Consider the following 23,192-nt stretch of genomic DNA (forward strand, 5'->3'; position numbering starts at 1 on the left):
GCTTTGATCCATATCTTCACGGAAAATACGGATACATATGTACCGCATGTCATTTATTTGTCTCATGACGTCGGCACTTATCTGTCTGCTTTCACAGGCGTGACGGTGATGTTGATTATGTATGTATGTCCATACATACACACAAAGTACATACATACATGCATGTATGTATGTGATGCAGACACCAAACAACACTCCGACACAATCATACATATGTATATGTGAATAAATAAATTGGAAAATGAGCAAATGGGGGAAAAATGAAAGAAAACAATGTCTCGGAATACAAGTACCTCGCGGGGGTGAGGCGGTCCCGTTGTTTTGTTCATGTGATTTGAATACAGAGGTTGTAATGGCTGTCAACACAGTGAGGTGAGAAGTCGTCATGCTCTCTCACACACGCACCCACGCACGCACGCACGCACAATAGCCTTGCGGCCACATGTTCATTACCTCTAACTGAGGAGCAGAGAAAAAGGTCAGGAGCCTTCCCATCATGCCTTAGCGTGTGAAACAATCAATGTCTGCCCAATTAGAGCTCTCCGTCCTGTTTGACTTATCATTGCTTAAGTTGATCGACTCCACACGTACTCCCTGCACACCCCTGTCCTTGCTGATATATACAGGTACTCCTCGCTTAACCAAGTTCCGTATGTATGTATACAGTATATATACGGTATATATGGTGTATATAGTATATATGGTGAATATAGTGTATATAGTATATATATGTTGTTTATAGTGTATATAGTATATATAGCATATATAGTGTATATAGTGTATATAGTGTATATAGTGTATATAGTGCATATAGTGTATATAGTATATATATATACACTATATGTACATACACTACATATGTATGTAGTGTATATAGTGTATATAGTGTAAATAGTGTTATTTGATGGTAAGGGGGTGTGGCAATTAAGAACGCTAGCCAAGTGAATACTGACAGAGACTGAGAACGGTGATGAGATGAGATGTATACAGTGTATACAGTATATATAGTGTATATAGTGTAAATAGTATACATAGTGTATTTAGTATATATAGCATATTTAGTATACATAGTGTATAAAGGGTGATACGTGATGGTATTGTACACAGCGTACAATACCGACTGGTCAGAGAGCTGGTTGTACGTCCTAACGGTGGTTAGACAGGTAGGTTGTTAAGTGAGGAGTACCTGTATACTATATATATACAGTAGATATGCACCCCTTCTTCAGTAATTTGATGTACTATTTTTTCATCTCTGGCCGACCCATTTAAAAAAAAAAATGTAAAAAGCGCAAAAGCGGCAGAAAGGTGGTCATGGGAGTTGGGAAGCCTCCTCACCTGGAGATAGAACCACGTCTTTAGAACTCTCCTTCAAGCAAATGCATCAAGCAAGTTGGATATCCACATGGAAAGCTCTTCCACCTCAAAAGCAGTAGCTTTTGAGGTGGACGACGACACCAACGCCAGTAGCTCGTCGTTGGCGAGAATCTGCTTTGTCAGTTGCGTTGGTTGCCATGGCTTTACTCAAAAACGTCGACATCCGCCGCGGACGCCGTCGCGTACGAGAGGTTCCGTGTCAGGCGTGGACAAAGGGAGGAGAGGGCTTCAGCGCGGCGCCGACGCGGCCGCTCTCCATCCGCCGCCGACAGCGGCCGTTCCCAGCGGGCACGGGGGGGCCTCCTGCGTCAGCTCGGCTATCATCTGTTATCTTGTCTGGCCAGACATAACCGGCGGGGGGGGGGGGGGGGGGGGGCTTTTGAGGCGGGGATTGACAAGTCCAAAAAACAACCCCCCCCACACACACACACACACACACACACTTCCACCACCAGTAATACGCTCCCGCTGCGCGGGACACGGTAAATCCGGCCTTGCTGTGCGTGACACTGGACCCGCTGGAGTCAGACAAGACCCCCCACGGGGAGCTGAAGGGAGAGGGTTTGTGTGAGTGGAGGGGCAAGTGTGTGTGTGTGTGTGTGTGTGTGTGTGTGTGTGTGTGTGTGTGTGTGTGTGTGTGTGTGTGTGTGTGTGTGTGTATGTGTATGTGTGTGTGTGTGTGTGTGTGTGTGTGTGTGTGGTGGCGGGGGCGTCGGGGGCTGCAGACTCTGTTGGCACTCGGAGAGTAATTAATTGTGAGTGATTCGTTTGGGGAGGGGGGGCGGCACGGAGACCTTTTTCAGGGTCCCCTCGCACCGAGGAGGGGGGGCGGCGGTTGGGGTAATATCCTCATTGTCACGCCAAGCCGGGGTGATCGGCGGAGGCACGGCGAAATGCCACCACCACTCGCTGCGTTGACGCCCCCCCTTCCAAAAGAAAAGAAAAACAAACAACGCGCACACACACACACACACACACACACACACACACACACACACACACACACACAACAGTCGTAATGTGAGTGATAGAATGGACACGCTCCAGGATAAATGTTCGGAGGTGCCGAGACACGGATGCACGGGCGCAGGGTTCAAACGACACGTCGACAGAGCCCACGTGAGCCGCAGGGGGGCGTCCCCCCCCCCGGGAGGAGGGGAAACAGTCTGCGCCTTCTTTTCTCCCATGCCCCTGTCGCCCTCTCCCTCCCCCGCTGCCGCTCCCTCTTTCCGCCTTGGCGTGGAGAAGTGTGTTTGCCAGAGAAGAAGGGTTTGACCTCGGTTATATGGGGTCGGAAGGGAACAAACAGAATCTGGGAGAAATTGGAATTAATAATGTAGGCCCTAATATGTTTACTCACCTTGGATGACGGCTTCAATAAAATATGAAGAGTAGGTACACCATCAGAGGTATATCCATCTTGAAAGAGAGAGAGAGAGAGAGAGAGAGAGAGAGAGAGAGCGAGAGGGAGAACCCCCATCCTCCTCTCGTCTACCTTCGTGCCCCCCCAGGACGAATGAAGAGGTAGCTTTTCATCTCGCCGTTCACCTCTCACCAAATGGAAAGGAGGGGAAGCGTCATTTGGGCGAAAAGGTCTCACCTCCAGCCCATCGTGACACAAGGAGCAGAGCCGGGAGGAGCAAAATGTGGAGGAAAAAATGTAATAAATGTCAAGAGACTTGACTTTGCAGAAAAAAAATTTCACAGTCCACTTCAAACCGAAAGAGTAATAAAAAAATAATAAAAAAATACCAGGATGACAAACTACATCCGATTAAATATTGTATACAAACACTGTTCACTATGCTGCTTAGTATTTGTACTAAGAATGCTGTTTAGTATGCAATGCCAAGTTAGAACATCCAATAACAACGTAGTCTTTTGCATGCAGTATGTGAAAAACATCAGGATGCTGGCAACCGTGTCCCATTGCATCCCCAATGCATCACGAGGGCAAGATGGCGGTCAAAGTTCCCATGCAGTGTGTCAACCATCAACCTGCTGAAAGGAAGCGGCATGGCCAGATGACCATGTCCGAAAATGCATCGCTCTATTTACTCATACTGTACTAAAGCAGCGCTGGGCAACATTACGAACATGTAGCATGTAGTATGTAGGAAACCATTTTGGAGGCAAGGTATCTTTCATGCTGCTGGTGCCGCCATCTTTTCAAATCATTTCTGATTTTCCCATTATCAAATCAATCGTCAATTATCGAGTACATTCAAATGTTTGTTACTGCACCGTGGGAGGTTAAAAGCTCAGCGATATAGCAAGGGGTAGACCGTGCAGAGCCTTCAAAAATGACTAGAAGGATTTTGAGATGGGGGTGATGGGGGGGGGGGGGGGTCTTTTTTTTTTTTTACGTCAACACAAGATGTGGCACCAGCTGAAAACGGCAGGTGGAGGCCTGATTGAGCCCAAATACAAAGCATTGCAGAAATCTAGACGTGAGGGAACCAGTGCATGAATGACTCGTTCCAAATAAGATACAGATGGGAACGGCCTGATGTTGGCAAAAATTCTGAGTTTGAAGAAACTGGATTTCACGACTGAGCTGATTTGTTTCTGGAATTTTAGGCCACTGTCGAAAGTTATTCCAATGTTTTTGGTATGTAGTCTGATATGGGAGGTTGTTGATCAAGGTTCTGGGCAAAGATGCCAGTATAGTTGGGGGGACCAAAGTGTATTATTTCTGTCTTATTTTTGTTAAGTTGTCTGAAAATTGTTGAACCTCATTTATTAAGGAATGACGGACGAATTAATGTTATGGAGACTGAAGTGCTTGGCCGACCGACTTCCTGAGATATTCCAAGGGGGTTATTGAAAAAAATGAATGAACGGTTGCCCAAACCTAAAATCTCGGCATTCAATTGAGAGAAAAACACATGAATATCCAATAATTCTCGACAAATTTTAAAGACCCTCAGTAAATCATGAAGAAATCTTGTTTCTTAAGGGTCATTAAGAGTGGGTTCCCATCAGGGGCGGTGGTTTCACTTGAGATGGGTAGGTATTAGGTTGGTTTCACTTCGTCTTAAATCTTGCGTCGCAGCTCCTGTAGTTTGTTGCTACGATCTCAAGATGCGTGATCCACTATGGTATATGCACTACTGGGATGGAAGTATTTTGGTTTACCCGTGCCATAAGAGTCCTGTCAGATTAACACAGAGCCATAAAGTTTTGCAAACAAACAAACAAAAAAAATTCTGCTTTGGTTGGCCAGTATGTTCAGATAACTGAGGTCCAAATATGTATATATCATATTTGTTTGATAATATGTATATGTATATATATATACGGCCGCAATATTCGCAAGAAGCACGAAAGGCCCTCTCCAGAGACAGTGTTTGGTTTGTCCGTTCTGGGCTACAGTAGAAACATGCCGGTGAAACACGCCGTCCTCCGTGAAGCGTACCCGCTCCCCTTGTAGATAAAAACTTCTCATTCTAAGGTAACGACAACACAACAATTCTTATTTTCATGGGATTATACACAAATTAAAAGATACTTGTAAATATTATATTCCATTTCTACCAAGTCCGTTCTCTACACACTGCACCTTTAATGAGATTTCAAATTTGCTCACAAAGCACCCCAAAATGTTGAACTGCACCGCTAACTACTCTGCCACGCAAATTGCGACTCGGTGCACTAGTGCTATTTGCGTGTCTTTAAATTAGGTTATTTTGCACACATTCGGTGCAAAGTTGGCTCCTTTCTATGCAAATGAGCCTCGCTTGGAAAAGCGTCTTATTCACAAACACCGGTGGTAATAGCAACATGCAGTTACAGTGAAATAATTACTGGGGATAATTGTGTGGGAACAAAAACAATATGATAATAAAAGGCAGCGGCGCGCGATCCTCTTCAGTGAGCTGCTGCAACTGAAGTGCATTTATCAGGGTTTTCACGCCCAGACTTTCCAGTGATACATAATAAAAATATCAGACACAGCACGAACGCTAAGCGCAGCAGACCGGCCACATTACGGCGGCAGCGTGCATAAGCTCAAATGCGCCAGACTTTCCCCCTATTGACCAGCGTGCATTTGATTTTGCCTTTGGCCCACATGCCACCTTTTTGTTTATTATAAAACAAATACACGGCAACATGCGCTGTTCTGCCTTCGCCTGCCTCCCCTTGCTCATTCTCTGGCCCTGGGCCAGAACACCTGTTCACAAGTAAGTGTTATTATAGACTTACTCATTACCCGTAATGGGGTCTCCCCGTGCATAATACTGGGGGTCCACCGCCCCCGAGATACACAATGACCCCCCTTCCCCGCTGACGCATGGATTATGTACTTTGCCACATGGATAATTGCAATTAGACACCGCAAAACAAGTGTAAATTGCACTCAGCTGCAAAACTTTATGGGCATGTTTGTGCTGTTATATCATTAGCACAATATCTTTTGTGAATAGGACGGCGCAGATTGCGAGCGAAGTTGATGCGCAATTGATGGTGCTATAAGCGGCCGCAATCCATTCTTTGTGAATTTGCCACCAAAATTTTAACGCCAGCATTTCAAAGAGCCTCGCGACGAGCCCCCGGAAGGGGCCGCAGACAGCGGCCTCTGGTGAGTATAAAACACAGAGTGGGAGTGAGCAGGTCCCTCGGATTCAGCGGGTGGTCCCCCTCGCATTGCAAATAGTTCAGTGGAAAATGGCTGCTGGCACAAAAGAAAAAATAACCTAAAAAATTGCCAAGACCAAGTCTTTGAAAAAGAACGTTTGCGCTTGTCTGCCAGAGTAAGCCACGTTCAGCATCAAATCGACTTCCTGCCTGTTCACCAGGGAACATTTTCTTGGTGATAATTTGCATTTTGATTTAATTTTATTTTTTACATATATTCCCTGCTCACACTGACAATGATGTTACCACATATATTTGTCAAGGTTTCTTGCTTGTGCCAGAATTTGTGTTGATTTGCATTGATATGAAGCTCTGTCACTTTAACATAGAATTAACAAAGACAAATTACGGCGCAATCAAGAAGCTTCGACAAGCATTTGTGGTAACATACGTCATTGTCAGCGTGACCAAGATCGTTTTAAGGTAGGTTTCCCATCATATAATTTGAATGCAAATAGACAATATTCAAAATAGGCTATATAGAAAATGTGAGCTATCATCAGGAAAACGGTCAGGTGTAATTATGAAATATTTGCGCTGACTAGTAAACAGGTCAAATCTCAAGTTGGGTTCTTTAATGATTTTCACATTAGCACCGCTATTGCTAATGCTGGTGATCAATGCACAGCCTCCGAGTGGCCAAACTTTGACGGGTACCGGGTGAAGATATAAAGCGCTGAACACGAGGTTTTCTGTGTTGCGGTGTTTAGCTCGCTTGTTTGTCCGCTTTTTTCCCCATCCGCTGAGTTTAAAAGAATGCGTTTGTATCATCAGGGGCAGACAGCTTTCCAATAAGCAGCCCGCGGTGAAATGTTTCCACACGAGTTGTGTGGCTCCCGAGAAACAGTGGAGGTGGCTTAAGCATCGGAAGAGAGAGGAAAAAAAAAACCCCGTTTGTTTGTTTTTCATGGGAAGATTTTGGTTTATTTGTTTCTTTCTTCCCTGTCTATTTGTCTAGCGCCTGCATTTGTAACTCACAGCCTCTCTCTCTTTTTCTCCCCGTCTCCCTCACGCCGTTCTCCCCCCTCCGTTCTCTCTGGGCTTCCGGGAATTGGGGACTTTGTTAAAAGGTCGCGGTAGGTAAAACGTCTGGTTGCGTCAGGCAAAGCTGCCTGGGAGAATGAGGATGAGAATACTCAGAACGGGGGTTTGGGGGACGTTTAGGGTTGAACCCAAACTTCGGGTGGGCTGACGTGGGGGGCGGGTATTAGAGATGGACCAGGACGAAAGGAGGAATTGACGACATTTTTTTGTGACAGTGACACCCTCCCTCACATCCGTCTTCTCCCATTGTTAGGCAGTACACACAACGCAGTTCCGGCAGGCTTCCCCGAGGCTGCAAGGGAGCAGGAACTGCAAACGGAACGCCTTATGCAGAACATAACCCTGTGCATATCTCCTGTATGGAGGCATGATTGATAAAGTAAAGTGCTTAAACTGTGACAACGTGTTCTCGACTAAATTGAGATTCACTTTTGAGGCGTAAAGGTTTCACCGCGGTCATAACACTTGATGACAATGCTTATGCATTTGACGAATAAAACCTTAAAACCTTGAAAAAGTTTTAGATTGCCGGCAGCACAACGCCCACCACTACAGAGGAGTAGAGGAGGGGACGGGCTGAACAGACTTGACAGATAGACATTGGATTCACACACTGAAGGCAACTCAATGTCCAAGCTTAAATGGAGAGATAGATTTTATCCCTTTTGTTATGATTCATAAAGGACTTTTTATTTGATACTCCTTTCTTTCTGTAATATTTTCAATATTTAATATATTTTTGCTTTAGCTTTTGAAGCCGCAAGACGTAGGTTCCCACTAGTGGCTTTTAATTGATGTTTTTTCTTTCTTTCAGCGATTCAGAATTCTGGAGTTTATTTCATTGAATAAATGTTTTCAGACCTGTGCTCCAACCTGCAGTTCATCCTTGGTTTGTTAAATGGTCACACACATGAGTGTTGATGGACTCCCTGTGAGTGTATTTGAGCGTAGCGTAACTTTTCTCGTGATTTATTTGGAGTACGATTCCCTCAGGAGCAGCCGCAAGACGAAGAAAATATATATATATACCCCCATATACACCGATCAGTCACAACATTAAAACCACCCCTAATAACCACTAATATTGTGTAGCTCCCCCTCGTGCTGCCAAAACACAAGACCTCTGAAAGTGTCCTGTGGTATATGGCACCAAAACGTTAGCAGCAGATCCTTTAAATCCTGGAAGTTGGAGGTGGGGCCTCCATGGTTCAGGCTTGTTGTTCAAGCACATACCACACATGCTCCATCGGCTCGAACCCTAACCCCACCCATCCACATGATGTAGAAGAAAATGTGATTCATCAGAAAGGCCACCTTCTTCCATTGCTGCATGCTCCAGTTGTGATACTCACGTGCCCATTGTAGGTGCTTTCAAGGGTGGACAGGGGTCAGCATGGAAACTATGACCGGTCTGCGGCTACGCAGCCCCATAAGCAGCAAGCTGTGATGCACTGTGTGTTCCGACACCTTTCTATCATAGCAGCATCAACTTTTTTAAGCAATTTGTGATACAGCAGCTCTTCTGTGAGATCAGACCAGATGGGCTAGTGTCCCCAGGTGCATCAATGAGCCCATGGGCGCCAATGACCCTGTGGCTGGTTCACTGGTTGTCCCCTCTTAGACCACTTTTGGTAGATACTAACCACTGGATACCGGGAACACCGTTTGGAGATGCTCTACCCAGTCGTCTAGCCATCACAATTTGGCCCTTGTCAAAGGCCAAAGGGTATATATACTGTATATATATATATATATATATATATATATATATATATATATATATATATATATATATATATATATAATCTTTCTTTAGTGATGTTGAAGGAAAGACGTGACCCAGGATCTCAGTCTGGATTTGGGACATCCGTTGTCCATTTATTGTTTGCTGCTGAAGATAAATGAAAAGAATCAGTGTCCTTTCAAACTTTTCCTGTCCTTTCTCTAATTCCTCTTCCTGAGTGGGCCGGTGGAAAAGGGCAAGATAAACTACTTTTAGCAGCTTAGCAGACATTGCACTGTCTGCCTAAAAGAAAGCCTTGTGTAAAGATACTGCTTTTTCACAAGTGAGGGAGGAAAAGTGAAAACATATTACAGGTCAGTCAAACATTGACTGACCTGTAATACGTTTTGACTGACCTGTATTATGTTCACTTTTCCTCCCTTATATCTGACATTCAAAAGTAACCATGTGAAAATGTACATAAACAAGTATAAAGCACTATCAGGGCACAGAGATTCATTCATTCCAAATTAATGAAAGGTGCTTTTGCCTTAAAGTAAAACAAGTTGAGCTCAGTTCTCTCTTCAGAACAGGGAACACTGTGTTCCAAAGATTCAAGATTCAAGATTTATTTGTGGGCAGATAATTTTCACCAAAACACTGCAATCTAAGCATTGCCAGCTAAATGACAGTTCCATTAAACAATGTACAGTCAAAATAACTTATTTAAAGAATGGTAAACTATAAGATGACTAAAGATTGTGTCATGAAATGGGGGGGGGGGATAAATGCACACACCACTTCCCGAGAGGCCAATTGCAAAAGGTGTGTTTACATCGTCAGTGCCCCAGTTCTAAAGGGGCCACCATCAGCCATCAAATGAGATGGGAATTGTACAAGCTTGGTTACTTGGACCAGGCAGTCAGGTGTAACAGAAATGAATTGAGAACACTGTGCTCCTCATAGAGCTAGAATCGCTTGAGTAATTTGTTGCCTTTTTCAAATCTCCTCATGTAAAAACAATCTTCAAAGCTACAAACTGAATAATGTAAGATAGTGCTGTATTTTTTGTGACTAACACAATGAAACTGTATCTTTAACTTTGTAGTTATCAGGCTGTTATTGATATGTTGTCTTCTTTTTGGTGTGCCAATTGCCTTGACTAGACCAGAGTATCCCAGAGTGAGTCATGATCCAGGCTGATCCTGATGGGAATAACATTTGATCTGTTTAACATGGTCAAACTAGCCTTTTTCACTGGTCCCATCTGGCCATCCCATTGAACAGTTTCTGAGTTTCTGATTCACAGATGATGTGTAGCTGGAGAGAAATGTTGGCCATCCCATTATATGCAACTGAGGGCGGGGGACTGAACTGTTGGATGATGAGTTCCCGGAGATGGGAAGGAGTAAGCATGTCCATGAATGCATTGTTACATGATCAGGAGGCTTGAGGGGTTGAGTAGAAAACTCAACCCTGAAGGAGGAAAACAGTCGCTGCACGCTTGACTTTTGTCGCTTTCATCAGGATGCTGGAAGTAATGTTCCGAATATACCAGAGCTTTTGGATAATCCCGGTTGGGATGTGAGGAAGTGTGCATTCCAGTATGCCGGAGTTTAGGCCATCCTCTTTGAATCTGGCAATGATAAAAGTGGACTGTGATAGAGCTTTGAGATACTTTTTGTTCCGTGTCAAATGGTCACAAAGTTATTTCTTGTGCGATATCCCTTTAAGCCATTTCAGTCTCACTTAAAGACCCCACCGTTCTCCGAGCTAGCACAAAACTGTAACATGTTTCCCATTTTTTGGTCGTAGCCCATTGATCTGGACAGGCCACAGTGGGTCGGCAAACCATTGCCAGGAAAATGGTATCTGATCTAAGGAGATTTGAAAGGGGTTGGGGGGCTACCGCTAGCTGTAAAAGGATTGCGGTGGTTTAGATTAGGGGTTACAGACATGCTTGATTGGCCACCCCTTAGCGAGAGTGAGAGAGAGTGAGATAGAGATGGGGAGACGTACCTAATATAATTCTATTTCGTTTGTCTAATTAGTCTGTTTAGTTTCTTTATAATAGAAATATCGCACATACTGTGGATTCTGTAGGGGAAAACCGCAGAATCTGCAAGATCTGGCATTTGGGGAGCATTCTGTCGCATCTCAATGGACGTTCCTAAAACTTTCATCATAAAAAAAAATGTATTCATGTGTTTAAAAGACAGTGGGCATGAGTTTGTTGTAGCATTTCCAACTGTTCGACTTTGATTATGCAGCACTGCCGCTTTCTGGAATGAGAACATTCTAACTCTGACCATTAGGTTGGACTAAGTGTGTGAGTTTGTGTTGCATATGCATCAAAATATGTAGCATGACAGCCCCTTGACTTCAAACTAAATATTCAAATCACCATGAATTGTAAGTAACAACACACGGTTTGAACGTTTCCCCACATGATAATGAAATCAAGGTCACAAATTTTGATCGTAGTTCCAATTTTTTTGGGAAGTGCATGATGAATGAGAGCTAAAGACAAGAGACTTGTATGTTTAAGTCTTCTAATTCCATCAACCCCTGATCTGTGAGTCTGCAGCCAGCCAGCACACTGGAGCACTCTTTAAGTAATAGAAAAGTGAACATCTGAAAGTCCTTTCATAAACCCACGGGAAAATCTAAAGCCAGTAAATTAGATGTGTAGGGTTGACTGGAGATGAAAAAACGATGGGGGGGATGTGAGACACTCAGAAGCTGAGAGAAAGGCGGGGGGCCTAATAGAGGGAAGGAGGGAGAACACGAGAGGGGCAGACAATTGATCGGGGGACAAGGCCCTAAAGTTTGAGAGCAATTAGCCATTATTACTGTTGATCCAGATAATTCCTCATTTCCTGCTCTCGGTCCTACAGTTTAATTGGTAGTTAGCGGCCCACCCCCCAAAAAAACACAGAAATATAAAAAGGGGGATCAACTGATTGCCTCAATCCAAAGATCATTCAAGTTGTTAATTACCGTCAATAAATGCTTGCGTAGCTTAAGTGGGGATGAGCAAGATTTCACATTTTGTAGTTGTGTGCAACCAGCGTAAGTGAAAGAAAATATCGGAGAGGCCGCAGATAGTTTTTGACTGGTGAAGGGCTGGTAAGATAAGATAAGATGAGACTTTATTAATCCCTGGGGGGAAATTCAGGATTTGGTGTATTTGGTCTGGAGGCCATGGCCAACAGCATGACTGTGGTAACACCCTCAGTTACATACAGTATGTGCCTGTAGGGACACGTATGCTGTGGTTTGGCAGGGCAAGTTAGGTTAACTGAATAAAAGAAACATGTTTCAGCTTCGCTACCTCTGTAGATTGTGGGTGATGGCTGTCCTATCACTAATAAGCTTGCTATCTCCTCTGGCCATTTATTTGATAGATTGCCTGTTGATATGATCCAAAAACAAATCTCTCTCCTGAACCAGCGGAGGGAGTTTTACCTGTTTTCTCGTCTCTTTCCAGGAGCAGAACATTCTCTTTTAAGCCAGTTATTTATATTGAAGTGTGCAATGCTCTTGTAAATCAATCCTGACCCTGGTCTGCTGCCAACTGCATTACTCACATCTCCACCAAACATTCACTTTTGGTAAGATTCCCACTGTATGGAACGGAGGTGACGTTGTCCCTCTACACAAAAGTGGAGACATTGATGACTTAAACAATTATTGCCCGATATCAACACTCTGTTCTCTTGCAAATTTCCTGGAATCGCTGGTTAACTCTCAACTACATGCTTATCCAGAGAGCTGTATTCTCCAGCCGAAGCAATCATTAATAGAGCAGGACAAACAGCCACCACCTATACTAACAGCCACCACCCTTGTGCTCTAAATGATATTAAAAAGTTCAGATCATTCACCCACTTCCGGTTTCACACAACTTCCAGCCTGTGGGGGACGGGAAATTGGAGAATGATCGAAACTTGAAACAAGAAGTTTTTGTAATTTTTTACACTGGAGTGTAACACAATGGAGGCATGTCCAATGACACTATACACTATACTGTATGTACTGTATGTATCTACAATTGATGAGTGGCAAAAAGTACATTTCAACATTTTATAACATTTCATACATTTCTGTTATACTATATTATAGACATATATGAAGTGAAATGACATCTGTGGATTTTTGGATTCAAAATAAATTTAGATGAATCAAATTTACGCTTACAATGAGTGAAAGCGCCCATGTACATGTGACACTGGCACAATTATTATGACATGATTCCTGCGTTAATCCCCAGGGGAAAGTCATTTTTTTGAAGTATGGGGAAATAGATACTGCATGTAAAAATAAAACTTACGGTCACACATGAACTCCGGACAGTGTCCAGATAATTAGGTCCGGACATGGTGTAGTTCATCCGGTGTTGCGGTTCCACACATGTAGCACACTATCTGAGATTGTCCGTGTCAGACGCTTTCACATCTACTGGAAAAATAAATTTTGTTTAGGCGAAGGGTGGACTCCTGCAAACCAGAGTGTGCAGCAGTCAGGATGTGACGCAATGATGCATGACGCTGCAAAGTTTTACAGCACACCAAAAATGGCGGACGAGGCTACCGACTCATCAGTATTTGTGACTTTTTTTGCATTTATACTCCTATTTGGACTTATCTACAATATAAACATATTTTTGTCTTCTTCTTCTTCTTCTTCTTCTTCTTCTTCTTTGTTTAAGTATTTTCTGATATTAACTGACCCTTCTTCACCCTCGGTGAGTGGGCGTGTTGATAACATCACTATCATGCACCAGTCGCATGATAGAGACGTCATCAACATGCGACACACGTACTCGCTCGCTTTGAATTCTCCGGACAATAACCTGCTGTTTTCACAACATACTTTTCATACCGCTCAACTGGACATTACGCAGACTTTGCTCTAGGGTGCTGGGGAAAGTCTATTTAATGTCCATTCCAACTGATCGGAGATTTGCGTTCACACATACAGCTCCCCCAGGTAATGTCCGGATAAATTCAGGGTTGCAGTGCTTGTGTGAAAGCAGGATAAAGAGGATATAAAAAACAAGCATGTTTATGAATGTGGTGCAAAAGATGTGCAATAGTTTGTAGTAAACAGCAACGCATCAGTACTAGTGATGAAAAGTTAGACTGAAGATTCAGCTCTAAATGAGTGTCTCAGGAAAAACATTGTTAAATTTTCTGACTCTTCGTTTGTTTGATCCAGTTGGTGTAACTTGCGCATGCGTTACGCGAGACTCTCTCGAACCCACTGTTCATGATTCGGTTCACGGTAGAACTCCGACGGGGGTGTTTGACGCCGCGTACAGTTGTGGCGCGGAGAGTGGCTTTTCACTAGCTCCACCGGCTACGTGGTGAAGCGTCCCAGATGCGTCAATGGTGTCGTAGAGTGAGGAGAATTGGAAACAACAGCGATTTAAAATTTTCTTAACGGTTTGACCAATAATGCTTTAATCAGTTATTGTGTGAAAAATATTAAACTTTCCTTGTAATTTCTGCTTATTACTTGTTTAATAAATACATAACAACATGCTGATCTTGTTTAGACTGTCTCACAATATGTCCTATGATCTCTTTATAAGTTATACAAAGTATTGTAGTAATCCAGGTAAAAGTAGGGATGCACCGATTTATTGGCCGTACATCAGTATCGGCCAGTATTCGCCCTGGTGACTGCCATCTGCCTATCGGAAATAAGACCACCACAGCGATGGCAGTGGCTGACAGTGTTCCAGTGTTTCCCACATGTGGGAGCTGATGGTTGTTAAGGTGGTAGTTGAAACAGCTGGTTACTCCTGTATATTGTGCTCTTCTTAGAAAATACTTCCACATGACTCCGGTGTAAAAAAGATGAACAAAATTGTTTATTCCAAGTTCCAAAGGCAACACAATATTTCCACAGTGAAATCTTCTTTATCAAGAGTAAATCCAAAGTTAAGTCTTAGTTCCTTAAATCACGCAACCAAAACTACGGTAAGAAAACTGTGTTGCTCAGCCTCGAAAACACAGCTGACTCCCCTGGACCATTAAAGGAGAAAGATGACTCAAAGAGCCGCTCGAATGAGAGAAGGGTGGAGTGTGTTTGTAGCACGAGCGGCTAAAGCTAAGTCCTGTTAGTGTGTACGTGAAGAAGTGCGGAGCGACAGGAAGGACAAAGAGGGTCAAATCACAGCTTAGACCACATCAACTGCAGAGGGACAAAGAGGGTAAATGTATTTTATTTTTTATTTTTCATTTCTTTATTTACTATATATTTTATATTGTTTATAGTGCTTACCTTGATATGGTTTATATTTTCTGCTATTCCCTTTTTGCTGCTGGAACAATGTCAATTTCCCTGGTGTGAGACTAATAAAGGTTTATCTTATCTTATATTATCTTGATAAATAACACTTAATAGTGTTAGTTCAAGTTCATCTGAATGGAGGGGAGGTGTCCAGGATAGTGGGTAATTGGCCCAGTTTTTTACGGGGTGGGTCCCTGGGGAGTGTGGAAGGAGAGGGGAGAAGGAAGTGGGCGAGCGCCGGGTGTGAGTGGATGCGAGAGAGAGAGTCTGAAGACTGAAGAGAAGTTTGTAATAAAAATGGCCCACGACCATCCCAGGAGGTTAATTTCCGTCTAGACACCTTAACCCTGGTGTAGTTGTAAGCCTCGCGGCAGGCAATAAAACTGGCTTTGGCTGTACACGGAGATTCCGCCTGCGTCTCCTTCATTGTGTCTGTCTTCTTTGTATTTATTTAAATTATATTATAAAATGGGTTTTGATCAATAAGCAAACTTGACAGCAGCTCTAGGTCTCTGGTACAATGTAGACTCATAAAACACATTTAAAAAACATCTCTATGTAGTTTTATCTCGTGTTTCTCTATAAATGGCTCTCGTCGGCGCACACAGTTGAAAAAAAAACAGAACTCTCGCGTAAAAATAGAGAAATGCCGCGTGAAGTGGCAGGTGTAGCAACATTGGATTAACATGGATTTAATACAAAGCATGCACTTACGGCACACCGCATCCCGCCCGTACGCTGCACCAATGCGTCCGGTGGACTTCAGTCGGCAGTCATTGCCTCTGCTTGAGGCGCATCCCTCGACATCTGTCATTAGATTCAAGATTTTTTTTAGATTCAAGATTTTTATTTGTCACATACATATACATACTTTCATACATATATGCAGTGAAATGTGAAATGTTACTCAGGGATCTCGTCTGAGAATCGTTTTGGGTCACATTATCTCTGCTTGGGGTGCATGCGTGACTCAGGCCTCTCGGGCCTTTTTGTTTGAGATTATGGTCGAGATTTTTCATAGTAGAAGTTCGAGTTTTCTTCTACATCATGTGTATGGCTGGCCTTAGGGTCTGATCAGATTGAGCATCTGTGGAATGTTTTGGAACGGTTAACCCAATCCATGGGGACCCCACCTCGCAAGTTACAGGACTTAAGGGATCTGGCGTCTTGGTGCCTGATACCACAGGACACCTTCAGAGGTCTTGTGGAGTCCATGCCTCGATGGGTCAGAGCTGTTTTGGTAGCACGAGGTTGATCTCCACAATATTAGTGGTTATTAGTGGTGGTTTTTATGTTATGACTGATCGTTATATATATATATATATATATATATATATATATATATATATATATATATATATATATATATATATATATATATATATATATATATATATAATATGTGACATTGATTAACAAGACTATGTTCATGTTTGGCTGCTAACAGTGTGGTCTAAAGTAAAACAACTAAGAGTACTATTCATCGCTTTTTAAACACTTAAAGTTACCTGTGGCTGAAGTTATTTGTCGCTGATGGGTTTTGCCTGCCATACTATCAACCATGAATGATTTTTGTGATAGGATTAAACATGATCCCATTTTTCCATTTACTTGAGATACTTTCCAGGAAAAAATAATAAGACTGCACTCAAAAGGTTCTTTTAGATAATGTCATCGCAGAAAGCGGTTTTGTTTTCTTCAAGGCAAGGCGAGGGAGGTTGACGTCAATCTGCTGGCCCCCTTCCGGCTACTTTATCTGGGAATCTCACCCCATCCACTCCGCCTTTCAGACCAGACACCGCCGATCGATTGGACTTCGGCTTTGCCTCATGGGGGAGAGAGCGAGAGAGCGAGAGAGAGAGAGCGAGAGAGAGAGAGAGAGAGTGCTTTGTGTGCCAGAAAAAAAGTCACCGTTGTCGTGCTCATGCCTGCTTGAGTTGCAAGTTTGTGGTTGTTTTTGCACGGTGCGAACAAATCCAAAACCTCCCTGTGCAAGGGAAAATTGGAATTGCGTGTTTGGTCGCACCACCGGTTGGAACCCCTGCAGCGCATCCCCTGGTTAATCCTGACTGACTCGTGGAGCTCAGATGATTGACGGCGGGGGCCGATCCGTGGAGACACAGAGCAGAGGCCAGCTGATCCCAGTGCAATATTAGCCAGACCGCCCAAATAAAGCCGCTTGTTGACTTTACAAGGCCGCACGCCGTTGATTATGTCTCCCTGGCCTGCCTGCTATAATTTCTGGTGGCAGGGCAAAAGCATAAAGCCATTGTTTTTTACTGCCATCCACGGAAGAGATAGCTGTAAAATATGAGCAGGCTTTATTGGTGGAAGGGGCCCGAACATGTACTATGTATTTGCAGAGCCCCCCCCCCACTCACCACCTCTGTTGGCTTTAACTCAGTTGTGTCATTTTCACGATGAATCAAGAATCACGGCAAAATAATAAGAAACCCAGCCCTTTCCAGTAACACTTTTGTAAAAGAAACCTGTCTTTGTTGCACCCATCAAAGCCTTTTCGGAGACTAAATTCAAATCCAACCAAATCAAATCAAGATTTCTTGTCACATACACAGTCATACACAGTACAACGTGTAGGGAAATTCTTAGATGCCTAGCCCCAGAACAAATCTAACAAATATTTAGATAAAAATGGATAGAATAGAATGAGTATAAAAATAGGGTTTAAAGGATTACATAGTGAAGTGAGATCGTAGAGACACTGACGGGCTTTATTCAGCAAGGTGTTGACGTGTGAGGGCCACGATAAGTCCGCTGTGACGCAAACACAGAGTATCTGAAGCTGTCCACCGTCTTCACCAGGGCTCCGTTGATCCTGAGGGGATAGTAATTCCTCTCTTGCTTCCTCCCAAAGTCTATTATCAGCTCCTTAGTCTTGCTGACGCTCATAATGAGGTTGTTCTCCTGGCACCAGTTTTCCATGCGGGTCACTTCCTCAAGGTAGGCCAAGCTTTGTGATGAGTCTGGGGAGGATGATTGTGTTAAAAGCTGAGCTGTACACCACAAACGGCATTCGAACAAACTTCCTCCTGCTGATGTGCAGGTGGACCGGGGCAGTGTGGATGAGGTTTATGGAATTGTTTGTGGATCTGTTGGTTTGGTACGCAAACCAAAGCGGGTGCAGGGTCAGAGGTAGTGAGGAAGTGATGAAGTCCTTGATGAGCATTCAGGCAGCTGGGTGAGGTGTCTTCGGGACAGGGACTACTGTTGACAGCTTGAAGCAGGTGGGAGTAACGGACTGAGCCGGGGACAGGTTGAAGATCTTTGTGAACACCGGTGCCAGCTGGTCAGCGAAGGCCACGAAAACACGAACCAGATATTCATTCCCGACCTGCTGCCTCCGTGGTGTTCACTCCGCCAAAGCTCCTTCCACATTGTGAACTGAGACAGTGCCTGCATGCTCCTCTCCGATGGGGACTCTCACCACTGCATCTGCTTGTCGGCTGCCGGGAGTGTTAGCCTCGAAGTGTGCATAGGAGGTATTGAGCTCTTCAGCCAGAGAGACGTCAGCAGTCACCGTCCTGGAAGAAGTGGCTTTGTAGTCTGTTATGCTCCCCAGCCCCTGCCACAAGCGTCTGGAATCACTCTGTTGGGGCTGCATCTCCGTGATTAGCTTGGTAGCTAACGAGGGAGTCTCGCAGCTCAGACAGAGCAGTGTCTGTGTCCGCCTATGGTTGTATGTAGACTGCACTGAAGATAACTGAGGAGAACTCCCGGGAGAGATAGAAAAGGCCGGCATTTTCAAATTATTAGTATAATTGAACATAGCAGAGCGGAGTCCCCTTGATTCAACATTTAACGTTCGCTGACGTTGAGTCGTAAACTGTAGGGTCGCCCTTAAAGATAGGACAGTAATTGTCACAACTCGCCAGGCCACCTGTTCAGAATGCGACGTTTTACAGCCCTAACTGCTGCTCTGCGCACTTTATAATTTGGCTGAGCGCTTTCAAGGGCCCGAAACCTTCGGGCTTGGCGGTTTTATTCGACCGGTGGCGGGCTCTGGTTAAAGGACCCACTCCTGCCTCCTTTTGTCTGGTGTAAGCAGGCGTCGCCGTAAAAAATTGGGTGAGAAAAAAAGATCGTTTAAACCCTTTAGAGGTCAAGCCACATCGTAAACCCAAGAAGAACGGCTGGTCTTGAAACGGAATCATACCGTGATTTACCATTTTTATTTATTTCATGCATCAGAGCTGGAATAGCTTCCACATCCGTACACCACAGGGGAGGGGGAGGGAGGGAGGAGTGGCTGACGAACGGCCTTGTTTAGGGACACGGAGCGCAGGTGTTATAAATGGAGAGATCTTTACAAAAGATTGCTGTTGTCATAAGGCGGTTAATACAGACACGGTCGGTAACTGTAGGTTTTTAATCCCGACCAGTGAAACGATTTGTATCTCACAATGTGCTGCTGCCAGGATAATCTCCCAGCATGTCAAATGGGCAGACGGATGAGTCGTAATTAGCCGGTGCCTTACGCAAGGTGTTCCTCTTTCTCTTTCTCTGTCTACCTCTCACATGCAGACAATTCTCCCTCTCTCCGTCCCTCTGTCCATCTCTCTCTCGCTCCCTATTCAAACACACACACACACACACACACACGCCCACCCACACACACACACACACACACACACACACACACACACAAAACTTCACCAGCCGCCATGATCTCTTAATCCTGCACGATCAATCAGAGCATCACCATAAGCTGTTGGGGTCAACATCGATTCATTGACGCCTTCCCCATTCGGGGGTTGTATATTGGAGAGGTTTGAGGAATGGCGCTGGTGTTATTGACCTCGCTGCTCGGGTCCGCCACCCTTGGTAAATACTGTGGAATGGTTGCACGCCGCACCCTGGAGATGGAGGTGATGGAGATGGTTCTGATAAACGGGGGCTCTGAAGCTGATGGGTGGATGGGTGGGAGTTTGAATTTAAGCCCCACGAGTGTTAGAGTCCCATTAACTCTCTCCTCAGGGCAAAGTCAAGACTCTAGGATAAGGTGCTGAGGAAGATTTGCGTCTGCGTGTGTGTGATTGTGTGTGTGTGTGTGTGTGTGTGTGTGTGTGTCCGTGTCTGTGTGTGTGTGTGATTGTGTGTGTGTGTGTGTGTGTGTGTGATTGTGTGTGTGTGTGTGTGTGTGTGTGTGTGTGTGTGTGTGTGTGTGTGTGTGTGTGTGTGTAGGGAGAGTTATGAATGATTGCAATATCAAAGCGCCGTCTTAAGATTGATCGACACATCTGACGGATCATTACAGCATTTCATCACAACTGGAGAGTCCTGAATGAATTACAAATCATAAATTATAACGATTTTTTCCTGACTTGATTTAACTCATGCTTCCAATATCACACACAATAACACTCGTTTGTGTGTTGACAACAGATGCAGAGCTGATTTGAATGTGATTTAAAAACCATTCTGTGGACAGCTCTCCCCCTAGCAATGAGGTGCAATTATAATTAAATAAACAAACAAAAAGGCTCCCTGGAACATAAATGATTAATCAAAGTTCTTAATGTGCATTAGGGTCCGACTCACGATCTGGTCCGCAGGCTCTAGGATCCTGCACCAAGCTCCCCTCACTGCAAGACAAACAACACATGAGAAAACTCTCCCAGTCGACCCCGACCAATCAGTGGCAGCGGGCTGATCGGCCAAGTCAGAACAGCTGCGCCGGTGCGGGCCTCATCACCAAATTTATTACCAATGAAGTTTCCATAAGATTTTACTCCCAAGATATACATTTTCTCACTTTTGATACATTTATCTGTATCAGGAAAGTAGTCAGTGACGTTAGCCGATTTTCCAAAAGTGTCATCGAGAAAGGAAATGACATCCTGCAGTGTGTACATGGTCAGTTGGGCACTGAGGGTCATGAGGTAGACATGCCGTCAGAATCGGAATCATCGCCCCTCTCCTCCTCATGCCTCTGATTGTCAGTGCTGCTGATCTGATCACGTTCAGCTCTTTCCTCACCTCCCGCCCCTCCACCATGGAGCCGCTACCTGCTGCCCCCATGGGGGCAACAGCTCTGTTCCACTGGAGACACAGAAAGTGATGCATTATCACTGATCTCTGGCGCTGATGTTCTGACAATGCTTGGATCTTTTTCTTGCCTTTCTTAGACACTGGACCAGCAGGGGCACCCGCTGGAGCCGCCGCGGCTGCAGAGCATAACCCGGTATGAACAGAGGAACACTGGAGATGGTGACTCTGGTGGACGGTGCGGCCAGCGGGGACACTTGCAGATACACATCATTAAGAGAACCGCCGTGCTCGATGAGCTGAGCCACAGAGAGTTCCTCTTTCAGAAAAGCTACAACTGCTGTTCATCCTGGACGTGAAGGACAGATTCCCATGCCCGACCTGCTCCCCTGCCGCCAGCCGGGCCTGCTCCACCAACACGATCTCCAACCCTCACTCCATGTCGAAGCGGCGGGGCTGGTCTCTCCCTGAACTCTACAGCCCAGACGAAACCACCACAAAACACAAAACAAATATCACCGAAAACTAAACGACTAACTAAAACTTAAAAAAAAAAAAAAGACAGAGAAAAGCTGTATAAGAAGTTTGAAAGGTTAGTGGCACACACTCTCACCAAACGCAACGCAGAGAGAGAGAGAGAGAGAAACAGAGAGGGAGTGAGGGAGAAAAAAGTGGACGGAGAGAGACATGGAAGAGAAGTAGGGTCTGCTCGATCATGGCGACAGTAAAAGTCGAAATGGCCATCAAACGGTGCAAGCCTTCTTTACAGCTCCAGGTTATCGAACTGTGATCAAAAGTCAAAGCGGGTGGCTCGTTTGTGGCCACTGAATAATTGAGAAGCCATCCAACGCTACAACATATTGGCTCACATGTCATTATCACACAGTCTCAGGTTGACAGTTATACTGGGCTCCCATGTCCCGCTCAAATTGCCTGACAAAAGTTCCATTCTAGTTAGACGGTTGTCATTTTTAATGGCGAACATTACTGCCAAATTCATAGCGCAAAATGACTGCGCTTCAGTAAGTTAGTCTGTTATTTAGAATGGGTTGCGCACCGGAACACGCAGAGACAATATGAGGAATGAGAGAAGTTATGGTGACATACATCTCAGAATCAGAATCTTCATCCGCCAAATGCAAGACGCACAAAGAATACTTCTTGGTGCAGGTGCCAACATAGCCAAACATACATGTATTCAAATTAGATGAAGATAAAAAGAAGAAATATAATATACAGGTATACAAACAAGAGTACCTGAAGTGTATATAAACAGATTTACAAAAAGAGTTACTAGAAAGATAAACAAACAGATATACATACAAGAAAATAAATGTACAAACAGATATACAAACAGGAAATCCAAATATACAAATTTATATTCAAACAAGATATACAGATTTATAAAGCACACACACAGATATACAAACACAGATATAGAAAGAACTCCAGTATACATGTAAGGCCTGCTAGCCTTCTACAACTTACTGCAAGGTATGGAATATCTCGCAAAATTGTGACATGATTTTATGACCCAGTGATGATAATAAATAATCTGACAAGCTTTATTGTTGGAGTGAACGGGCTGCTGTAAAAAGACCATCAATGGGAAATGATGGGAATTCATTGAAAACTCTATGTCAAAGCCAAAAGTCCTACATCTGCTGATATTTCTAACTTTAAAATAAGTATTTATTTTCTTTGGCGGTTGGCAACCCTCCGGCGTCAACCCCGTCTCTACTTCCAACTGGCACTGCGCATTCGGCTATGGCTGACCCTCGGTAGATGAGGTCTCTCGCGGCCGAAAGTCTGATGAGCTCATTATAAAAAAGTGCTGAATGTATAATTGATGCACAATTATGCAAAAGTCCATTATGTTTTCATACCCTTTTTCAAGCAGAATTAAATACATCTTATTGAAACTTCAATTATTAACTAGCACGGGGATGTCGTTTCACAGGCGGAGAGAGAGGAAGAGAAAGAAGTGAGAGAGAATGGTGATAGTGACGCCGCCCCCTGCGGTCCGCCTGCGCCGGCGCTCCGGCGCTCGGTCGACTTTTGCACATTTTAGTATTTTTTTTCCGTTTTTATCATAATGTACGCA

Source organism: Zeus faber (genome assembly GCF_960531495.2).
Source record: "Zeus faber genome assembly, chromosome: 19".
Lineage (NCBI taxonomy): Eukaryota > Metazoa > Chordata > Actinopteri > Zeiformes > Zeidae > Zeus > Zeus faber.